Source organism: Belonocnema kinseyi, chromosome 8 (genome assembly GCF_010883055.1).
Source record: "Belonocnema kinseyi isolate 2016_QV_RU_SX_M_011 chromosome 8, B_treatae_v1, whole genome shotgun sequence".
NCBI classification, from domain to species: Eukaryota; Metazoa; Arthropoda; class Insecta; order Hymenoptera; family Cynipidae; genus Belonocnema; species Belonocnema kinseyi.
In genome coordinates this window covers 141505133-141517216 of record NC_046664.1, presented here as the reverse complement: position 1 = coordinate 141517216, position 12084 = coordinate 141505133, and the positions used below count along the sequence as shown (strand labels likewise).

Here is a 12084-nt window from a genome sequence, read left to right as displayed (position 1 = left end):
TGGTACAGGGACCCTCTATCCGCAACCCGAGGACGCGTTCGGTGGCTTTGTCATAGGCCCTTCGGTTTGATTCTAGAGGAATCAAAACCGAACCGAATAAAAGGTGACCCAGCTTTCGCCGGGTACGAAAAAATTAGTGTTTTAGACTCATCAGTTGTTCCCCTCCACGGAAATCTTTAGTAGAAGGCGAAAGATTTATGCGTGTTTATATATATATATATATATGAACAAAAGTTTGTCCTAAGGACAACTGTAGGATTTCGTCAGGCCGTGAGATAGGTGGTTACAGTCTGTAACGGAATCAATAAAACGATGCGGCAAAAGTCTCGTGCACCCTGCGGACACGGAGCGACCGAAGGACGACCGCCTTTTTCTTTTTTGCCGCAAGTATTTTAGCATATTGTTGACACGCAGGGATGCTTTCCCGGCTATTAACCAGTGAAAGTTTGGCACCTCGAAGAGCGCCGATGATAAGACGATTAGTTTAAAAAATATTTCTGGTCAAATCATTGCGACTCTCTCATAACGTCTCTTTGCCTTTCTTTTTTTCATTCTCCTTGGCTATGATGTTTTTGTCAGCTGGTACCGAAAATTCGATAACGTATGCAGTATATGCTACAAATGTTCTTGTGGCAGTATTTCCAGTATACACACACACATATATACACATATGTATAGCGTGTCCTAAAAGTCCCGTGACATCCAAGTAAATCCTTAGATACAATTTTTTTGGTGAAGTTTAAGGTCATTCTTAAAGTAACTTTCAACGAGGAATCCAGTGGTAACCTTAGTTTTGACCTTGACCATGGCCTTCATGTATATTTCAAGGTCGCCTTTTGGTTTTCAAATAGAATGGTCCATTTTTGACATTGGAAATCGAAAAAGCAGAAAATTTTACGTTGAAATGTGTAGTCAGGTCATAGGTAAGGAGTGGCCTTGATGGACTGTCAAGGTCATTCCAAGGTTAAGTTTGTTTTTTTAATTTAAACGACATGGGCGTGGTAAATTCTGTTCTTTTTGGGATACTTGATTAGCGTGAAGCCTCTTGCCTCGCACGATTCGGGATGCTTGATCAGCGTGAGTCCCCTTGCATCTCACGATGGGGCGCTTGATTATCGTGAATCCCCTTGCCTCTCACGATGGGGTGCTTGTTTATCGTGAGTCCCTTTACCTTTCACGATTTGTCATAGAGAAGAGTATGTTCAATATTTTAAACGTAAGTGCTTGAAATGTTCTCAGTTTACTTCCTGGCAGTAAGCTAAACGGTGGTAGAAAGCATTTACAGCATTAACAATCATTTTATTTGGAGTAGGCGCTGATTCGTCAATTATTCTTTGCTGAAATTCTGCTAAGTTATTTAAGTGAGATTTGTCTTCTGCTGCCCAATGTGGATTTATATTTGCCCAATATTTATAATTATGACTCTTTAAGGTTCCATCACGTTAAAATGTCGCCTGGTCTGAGGACACTATATTGGACTGGAAATTGGGATTTCTAATTATAAGTGTCATCATATTGTCAGAAAACTTAACGCGTCGATCGAAATCATCTTCACTTAACTTATGCATAAGTATTGCTTTGAGAGGATGAAAGTTTGCTCTCTGCAGAATATTATGAACAGACGATTTACTTATTTCAAGTTCTTGAGCAACTCTACTAAAGGAATTATGCAGATCCTTAGTAAATTACAATAAAACGTCCAATAAGTTCACCTTATTTCCAGCTGACCTCATCCTGCCTTTTCGAGGTAGATCTCCGACAGTGCCGAAATTATTGAATCTTCTAATGGTTCGTTCAACATCAATATTAACGTCTAGTAATAAACCAAATTTACGTTTGATCATTATAATTATCGATGAAAAAAATATTGTATTTTAATATCCTGTTTATAAAACTTATAAAATTGATTGATCAAAATGACATCCTAATTCTTAGCGTGATTTTAAACTATCTAAACAAAGACAAAGAGGGGTGTCAATAAGGCCGTTTTTTGGACGCAACCCGATCTGCTCGATACTACCTGAAATTAATGCTTTCTAATGTGCCTGTTCCTAATTAACCCGAGCCACCAAGCTTTTCCAAAAATTGCCTAAATGCATGAAGTTGAATATACATTAGAACCCTTGATCTAGGGCCTGGGCCTGAGCTTGCAGCAAAACCTACTTTTATTAAGAAGCAAGAAGTAGTGAGGATTTGTGAGGGCTTTCAGCGGAATGGCTATTTTAAATTATCTACAAGGTTACAGAAACACCTTCAAACCAACAAGTTAGTTACGAGAAGCCATCCTACAATAGATAATGATCTAACAGTTGATAATTATTAACTATAAGTACAAATATTAGTAAAATAATAAATTATAATTGTAATATAATAACGCGTACCTTGTCTTAACTAATATTTACAATAAATCATTTGTTATACATACATTAGTATTTTTAATTATTGATTTTCTACTGTAGAATCATTTTCTACAGTAGAGTGAGCTCCCCTATTCGTTTTAGGTGCGATATGGAGTCAGTATTGTAGATTATTTAGCTTCACCCAGGGTGTACCACGGGGAGGCAATCTACTCTACACCCCACTTACTCTACTATTTACTAAATATTTACAAAACTACATACAAACTATATATAAATGCAGAAATGTATTTAATCTGAATACAAACTACGGACAAAAGTAAACATAAACAAACTATCAACAGAACGACATGTAAACACTTAATGAGGAAGGTTCTGGTATCCTTCTGCATCGGACCGATCGGGAAAAGCCTTGGCCGCATCTTCTATTCTACGTGAGAGTTATAAGTTTGACAAGGTCTTGAAGGAAAATTGTTATGACGATAGTATCCCAAATACTATAGGATTAGTATGTCCTGACTGAATCTGAACGCGTATTACATTTTGAGATGGCCTGTGAATTTAAAACTTGTTCAAGCTACCTTCGCTTATGTGACAGAGTTAGCATCTAAGGATTGCCAGATAACCCGCTTGTTTGACTGACCTTCATTTGCAGCCCGTTATTGTAAAAGATCTATCTTTTTCACCAAGCAGAACATTCTGTTAGCAATTACCTGATAATTAGAGTTTTTACTGATACGTGATGGCCAAAACGCGTTACAAGGGGCAAACACATGCCGTACATAGTCCTCAATATTCGGGATCTGACAGTTTCGAACTACGTGGTCTAGCGCTTTCCCTTTCTTCAGAAGACCGTTGACGGCCTCTATGAGCTATTGTATTTTTGTAACCAGTCGCGATTCGTTGACCTCGAGACCAAAGCTGTGAACAATCCCGGAAACCTTGATCGACAACAAAAACACTATCAGAAGGTAGCCACGATCGAAAATCAATAGCATCTGTTTTCATAAGACTAGTCAAAGTGTTCGCGTCATTATTTTTACCGTTTGCGAAGTATCACCCAAAAAACTCTAGAATGTATCCGGTGGTGCCTTTGAAATCAGTAATTTTAACTTTTCTCTATGTAAACATAGGTACCGTCCGCTACAAGAATGCACACGTTTTCTTCGTTTCAAAAAAGTTCCTTCGACATGAATTGTGTACGTTTAATAATAATATCTTCGGAAGATATACGACCCAGAGATAAAGAGAGTCCTGTCCGCAATTTCATTAGCAGCAGAGCTAAACAAGTGCGGTAAGATATGCCACTGGTTGATTTCAGGTGATCTTGCATGATCTGAACAACAGAGGCAAAGTCAATTTTTGTCAGCCTGTTAAAGTGTCATAAGCAGCTTCATTATGTGTAACAGGGGAATCGAAATCTAATTCTTGATTGAAGCCATTCTTCGTAAGTTTTGAAGTAAGTCAGTGATTATTTCAGCATCAAGACACGAAACATCTGACTGAATTTCAATCGCATTAGTTGGTTCTATTTCAAAAAAATCATCCTGTAAGTGTTTTTTACAGGTATTCAAAGACAGATGAATGAATAATCCTCTTTCGACAAGTATGCGAGTGTCAGCTTCAGCAGAAACACGTTCAAGTTCACCTTCTCTCTTGCAAACAACAATTGCTTTTAGAAATGACACCTCTTTCTATATGTAACAAAATTGTTCCAGAAACTGATTTAAGATTTTGCGAATCGAAACATTTTGCCGATTCGGAGACTTCAGCACTTTCATCACCGATTATATTTTTTGAATCGCAAGGAGTTTTAGATATTATGTAGCGGCAGTGTCCACAAACCTTCAAAGAACACGCAATCTCAGGGTTACAGTACTCTCTTCTTAGAATCTCTAAATCAGGATCAGATGTCTACTGTAAAAATACTATCAGCATCGGCTATGATTTCCATGGTTTTATAAACACAACTGTCTCGTTTTTAGACATTCAAGATCTGCAGATGAACTTGTAAGCTCACTCCTCTATGTATGTATCTACTGCTGAGCAAGACAACAATTATAATTTATTTCACGATCAATAACAGGCCATTAGGATACTTTTTTAAAACAATCACATATCGCTTATATGTCTTTTTTCAATCGAACTGTTGTGCATTTCAATGAGTTAATACACAAAAAAACAGGAGAAGAATTATCACACTGAACTTGGTTTCAGCATGTTTCTTTTTTGTTTTTTTTAAATTATTTTTATCCATGAACTGTCATTATTTTTGTAAGGGTTAATCTTTCACAATCAGATAGAAAAATAACTTATCGAACAAAAAATACTTAGAATATTGTAATCGTGGTGATTTATCCTTCAGACAGAGAAAAACGCATCAATTTTGTGTGAACGATGCGAAAACGATGTTTCCAATTCGCTTGTTGAGGAGGGAAACAATGAGTTTTCTAATTGGAGTATTTCTGTGTAGTTGTCATCAAAAAATAAAGCTTATAGTTGTTTCTTTACACAGTTGAAATCTTTTGTAGCTTTTTTATTATTCTGTGAATTGTAGAGTAAGTAGGGTATAGCGTAGATCACCTCCAAGTAGTGCGCCCTGTATAAAGGTAAATATTCTGTACTACTATACCTAATCATGGATTTTATACATGACAATTCGGATTTTTTTGACAATTGGCTGTATCCTAGTGAGAAAATCGATAGCGAGTGTGCACGTCGGTACCAATCCTGGAAGAATGCTAAACCTGAAACGTAACTGTTTGTTATCAACGACTAAAAGATAAGAAACTATATTCACAAATTCTGGTTCCCAATCTACATGGAAATGAGCTTCAGTTTTCTCTACTTTGTGCCCCTAATTTTGAAGTAATTATTCAACAAAAATTCTTTGGATAAGTAATTGTCCCTAAATCCAGTGCCTAGCCTTGCGTCTTGCTGTTAATGTTTACTACTTATTGATTGTGATCAATGGACCTCGCGTTATTTTAATTTGCCCAACTCGAAATATAAGTCCTCTTTTTATTCTCTTAAATGAAATTTCGAATTAAATAAAATTAATTAATGAAATACTTATTAGATTCTACTAGATCTTTCCCAGGTGCGAATTGATCTTCGACCCACAGTCGAGCTAACCGCCACGTCGTGCGGTTGATAACGGCCAAAAGCCTTTGGCTTCTCCACGTCCGCCCGACATTTGGTCCTATATATGGGCCATCTACTAAGATGTTACCGGCCAGACTATCGACAAAAATAGTTGAAAATAATATGTCACAGATTATTCAAATTATTCAAAAATGTTCGAATATTATATAATAAAGAAATAAAAAAGGTTATAAACAAATTATTTTTTGAAAGAAGGTTTTCTACGATTTTCCATAATTTTACATTTCTTAAGTTATATTTTGAGAAGGTGTTGTAACAAAGTTAAAGCTTCGATATTTTGTAGTTTGGGACCCCCTGAAAAATAATATCCATGTCTAACGGTTGATGAAAGGATACTTTTCCATCGGTGTTGCGTCGTATGTCGCTTTTCATGCAGATGAGAAGAGTTACAGTGACCCCACAGAGGACTGTTTGGTACCACGCTCAGGAATCAATTAATTATATATCTGCTTGGACACTTTACTGCTGGCTAATGGCGCGCGTATCCTAAATGCCATAATATGCTTACTACATGTGCACATGATCCGACTGTCCTGGCCTTAATTTTGCAAGTAAAGTAGCACCCCAATATTTGTTCATTCTTTTGTGCTTCATCCATCTGTAGCTATTGATCATCGCCTGCTTGAACCAAGTTATCTTCTACATAGGATATCCAGATCCCATATTAAGTTGCCCGTCTGAAACAAGAATACACGCGCACTCTGATTCAACCCGGTTCATCGACAAGTTTGTCCAAATCCAAATCTTCCATTCGCTCCAAGTCAAACTTTTCTTGGATGTAAGCTCTTGCTAGATTCAGCTGATAGATTCCTACCGTCAGTTCCTTCAGATAATTAATATCCAGCCCAGGGAAATGAGGTACTTGGTGTTCATTAAGATGAATCCATCTGGCATTCCTGTCATGCAGGTTGTCAATTCTCACTCTAGTTAATGGAATAAGTAACTTGCTTCTTCTGTATCAAATTGCTTGTGTTCACGAACTAACAGAGTTGGTATTTTATGGCTAATACCAAGATTTTCAAGGAGCGACAGGGCATCACTATAACCACGGTCCACAATGATAATTTCGTCGTTTTTTACCCATTCTCGCAGTCTATTAACATCGATTTCGAATTCATTAGTAAGCATGGCAGCGTCGTTATTTCGAGAGTAGGAAAGTAGGGTCCATGAATATCCAAAATATAGCCATCTGGAGCTACATACAGCTAAGGCTGGCTTAATTAAGTGGCGACCTTTATGAGCTCAATATGTTTGCCTGAGAGCTATGAAATTGCTAGGTTTATGGATAAATACATAAGTTCTATCTATTTAGGCAATCACTTTTGGAACTTCAGGAGTGGAATTATAAAGTTTATTTGCGAAATCCGTTACATGTTTCTATATATACTGCTCGCGTGTTATAGCCGTTAACCCTATGTTGTTGAGAACAAAGCGTGGCATCAAAGATCTTCTGACAATAGAAATAATGAGACTTACATTTTACCTATTATCGTATCTTAAAAGAACTTTTAAAAAGTCATCACTCAGCCCTTGGCGAAGCTTATACGAAAAAATCATCAAATCCTTTTTACTAATACGGCGATATACCCGTAGATCTTGTACAGCATCGCAATAAGTATATAAATCCCTGAATTGCTCACGCGTCATGGGACTGATTGAATTCAAATCTTCCTCTGGAAACGTTTCTTCATTATTAAGATGAGGCTCATTAATCTTCGATAATTCACGTAGGCCTTGCAAAAGATATTGCAACTGGACACCAGACAAGCGATAAGGTCTATTGAAAAATTCTAAACCTTGAAGTAGGACGTTTGGTATACAGCCACTCACATCCAAATGTTCAGGGCAAGAACGAGTTGATTCCGGTACGTAATTTTTTTTTTAAAAAACATTGACCCTACATTTCACCGACAACCTGGTCACATCTTGCATTCTGTTACCAAATACACAAGACCTATTTCTTCTTTGTCTTAAAACATTGAGTGTCAGATAATTAGGATCAAGTGCTAAATCATTCTCCTCCATATTAATGCTTTGATTGCAGTTCAGGCATATCCTCGTATTTTCATAAATTTCTTGAGGATCTATTTCATATTCAGCACGACGGTAAATTGCGATTTGTTGTTTTTGCTCATTTTCTGCGTCAGATATGTGTACTATCGCTCGTGTCTGTAAGGGGATTGCACATATGTAGCAACTTATTCTGACGGGCGGCATGACTAAATTCCAGGTATAGGAACATTTTTCAGCGTTCTATTTTATAAACTTGACTCAAATATCAAAGAGACATTGACCCAGGCGAAGAAAATAGAAAGTTAATGCAGAATTTGTGTTAAGAGTAAACTACAAAGATTCTATTAAAAATCGGACATACATAATGTAAACAGGTTTAAAATTGACAATCAGATTGCCATGGCGGCAAAATCTCATTTATTACAAGTCACCGATGCTCGAAATCTAAAAGTTTATTCAATGGAGTCTTTTCCATTATTACAACGGATTTCCAAGATCAAAATATTTAAAATTGACAAACAAAGGAGACTATAGTTCATGAAAAAAATATTAAGTGCATATTTTGTAATCAAATTAAAACGCGAGGAGGTTATGTCTGGAATGTAGGGCTAACGTTGTTAAAAAAGAAACTATACGTAAGGGAATCTAATCGCGCATATCCTACCAAATATTGGTTATATATAGTAGATAAACTACCCCCACATACCATACCTGTAGTTTAGTCTAGACGACGCAATTGACGGGAAGGGTACAACTCTGCACGAGCCCATATGTGCAAGTCGATGGCCACAGGTACACCTGTGCACTGGGCCATCTGTGCACGTCTATATTTCAGCGTGCACAGTTCGAAGTCTTGACTAAGTAGTTGATAAGACATGATTAATTAGTTTGAATGAGAAAATATCACCATTGTCATGTAACTTCATATTCAGTTTATGTTACCATGATCCGAAAATCACCAATTAATTTGTTTACAGAAGGTAAACTACTCGCATACACATCCTCAATATTGCAATATCCAAACACACTTCTCATAGTTTTATCTTGACGATGTGGTTAATAGGGCCTGTTTAATCAGATTGAATGAGTACATGAAAGGTGACCTACGATGCAACACCGAAAAAGAAACTATCCATCTCTCAACCTTCAGTTCTAGATATTATCGATCAGGGTACCCTAAAATGCAAAATATCAATGGAACATTGTTCAGCATGATCCCAGAGCGTGGTACCAAACAGTCCTCAAGGTTCGATGTATCTGTTCTCATTTCTATGAAAAGCGACATACGATGCAACACCGACGGAAAAGTATCCTTTCGTCGACCTTTAGATATGGATATTATTGTTCGGGGGTGTCCTAAAGTACAAAATGTTAAAGGGGCAGAGGGTTCGGAATGATCCCTGAGCGTGGTGCCAAACAGTTCTGGAGGGTCCGTGGAACTCCTCGAGTGTTCATAACGTTAACTTTGATACAACACCCATAAAATTATCTTTTTCTCGACATTAAGAAATGGGTATTATTGTTCGCGGGATCCCAAACTACAAAATATCTATGGAACAGAGTTCGGCATGATCCCTGAGCGTGGTGCTAAACATTCCTCTGTGGTCGCTGTAACTCTTCTCATCTGCATGAAAAGCGACGTACGATGCAACACCGACGGAAATATATCATTTCGTTGACCTTAAGACATGGATATTATTATTCAGGGGTTCCCAAACTACAAAATATCCAAAAGACAGTAAGTTCGGCTTGATCCCCGATCGGGATGCCAAACAGTATGCATGAAACGTTAACTTTGGTACAACACCCACGAAAAAGTATCCTTTACTCGACATTTAGGTATGGATATTATTGTTTGGAGGGTTTCAAACTACAAAATATGTAAGGAACAGAGAGTTCAGCATGATCCCTGAGCATAGTGCCAAACAGTCTTCGAGGGTCCGTGGTACTCCTCTCGCCTCCATGAAAATTGACATTTGGTCCCTCCTATCTCGAAACCTGGCGTTTCTTGGACCCAGTTTCTATGGATTTTATTTGATCAGGATATTATAAACTACATTATACTACAGTTTGAGCTAATTTGACTGGGACCATATATTCCATAGATATGTGTGCCGGGTCCTTTTGATAAAAAATTATGATAAACAAAATTTTTTTTTGATTATTATTCTTAAAATTACAAAAAATTTATTAAACAAATGCACTGTTCAGAAATTTTTCAATAACATTTTCTTTTGCGTCGATGTTTTTAAATAAGGGACTTTATGATAATTTTAGCAAAATTATGATTTGTTGATTAATTTTCTGATTTTTTTAAAAACATAGAGGAGCGTACCCGAGTATGAGATATTCTCGTAATATGAGATAGCGGAATTTCAACTAAACTACGAGGGCTACTCTGTTAGTTCTGTCACTAACGTGCAGTCCTTAAAGAAAAAGTAATTTCGTGGTAATGTCAATTATTCATTGCGCGACTGAAGATTATGATCGAACATTTTGTGAAATTGGTGGTGGTCGAATTATTTAAAGGGAAATCTTTAAACCCTATTTGTTATGCATTAAATAAGTATTTCGCAGTAAAGTCTGCATAGAGAGATAGGGGTTGAATGACTGAGTAGGAATTAGTCGATAGTGTTTAAGTTTTTTATTTTACAGGTCAGGAGTAGTAAGTGCGTCGTTGCACGGAAACTGGTTGCACAGAAACCGGTTACAAAAGGGTTTGTGACTGCTGGAAAAACCAAATATATCTAAATAACAGTAAATTTATACTTCGTAAACATACAATAAAGTTTTTCATTCAATTTTCGTATAATGCACGTTATGGTAAACTAAATTCCCATTAAAACGACCTATTTAACTTTTAAGTTCAGTCGATAGAATCCCGACAATCACACCAAAACAGAGTTGGTATCTCATATTTGGATACTCTCCTCTATTCAATAAACAAATGCATTATTCCGGCATTTATCGGCAGTAAAAATTTTTTTTCTGAATGCCACTTCTTTCAATTGGGAACCTTATAAAAATTCAAGGAAAATTTATAATTAGTTGATCAATTTAAGGATTTTTTAAAACAAATATAATGAAAAAGTGCATTAATCAGGAATTTCTTGACATAAAAATTCGATATGTACTTTTTAATTAGGAACTTCATGAGAATTTCAGCAAAATTAATCATTTCTTGTTCAATTTCATAAGTTTTTTAACAAATTTAATAAACAAATTGTTTTTGGGGCATTTGTCAACGGAAAAATTCTTTTTTTTTCGATTTCAGACTTTTTCACAGGGATCTTTATAATAATTTTTTAGCAACATTTATAATTAGTTGATGAATTTTATGATTTTTTAAAACAAATTTAACAAGCAAATGGATTATTCGGGCACATATGGTCGGAAAAACTCTTTTTTCTATGCCTAGCATTGGAGATTGTAACTATCTTACAATTCTTGTTTATTGTAAACAATCATAAACAAAAACATTTCAAAAATCATTTTAAATGAGTTGTCTAGAACGGTGACTCTGGGATACCTGGCGACCTCTCAGAGTACACAGCCTTATCCTTGCATGCGGGGCTCTACAAGGATGGACGAACCCCTTTCCCTAGCTTCTCGTGGGAACAACAATGACAACACCAAACATGGTTGTAGTAAGTACGGTTCAAAACAACAGAACGCGCAGGGCTCCCGACAATGGGTCGGCCAACAATGCCGACCAATCTAGAGTTGGGGGAGCCAATGAAAATGGATTCCATGTGATGGATCGGCGGGATCTCGTGACCTTTGGGTGGACGGAGCAACTGAATCACGACTTGCTACACTGCTACGATGCGAGTGTAGTCCGTGAACGGGGTTACATGGCACGGCTGCATGCTCCGTGGTACGATAAACACCCTGAGCTATCGCACTTTTCGCAGCAACCTCTGCGAAACAATGCTAAACTACTCCGTAAAAGGGGCTATGTAAGCGGAACGCCTACTCTACCACAGCTAGAACAAGCCGGCAACAAAGAAAGAGAGGCGACACTAAGACCAACCGCGGGCAGGCAACCAATAGATGAAGAGCGATGCTTTACAACCCAAAGAAACATCAACACCAAAGTTTCTCTCAAGCCTAAAGATCTGGCTGAAATGGATGACGAGCTTCATGGACATTTTTCCGGTGAATCCGACCGTACCCGTCCCGCATTTAATGTGTGATTGACTACATCAAATCTGGCAGGAATTTTACCGCCAAGGTTCGCAAGTTCGTGCGCGAACTCCGGACCCGTTATCACACACTTAACAAGTCAACGCTGCTGACCATCAGGCAGCATATTGTTGAGAGAATACGGATACTATCTGACGCTAAGAGAAGTCTAGAGCGGAGGGAGATGTGGGTCAAAGAAAATCAACAGTTTCCCTCTGACCCATCTCGACTCTTCCAAGACCCTCCAGTTACTGCCGAAAATCCACCCAAACCAGAGGAGGTCGAAGTATTTTGGAGAGAAGTCTACGAAGTTCAGCGTAGACTGGACGAAGACTCAGAAAATATAAATAGCTTCAAGGAGTTA

General features: G+C 37.4%; 1 protein-coding gene and 1 pseudogene across 2 annotated transcripts in view; one reads left to right on the top strand and one right to left on the bottom strand.

Moving 5' to 3' along the window:
* The window catches only part of LOC117177864 (FH1/FH2 domain-containing protein 3), a 917724-nt gene that overhangs the window by 354350 nt on the left and 551290 nt on the right, over nt 1-12084 (top strand). The window lies entirely within an intron of this gene.
* Nucleotides 106-237, bottom strand: LOC117179204 (annotated as a pseudogene).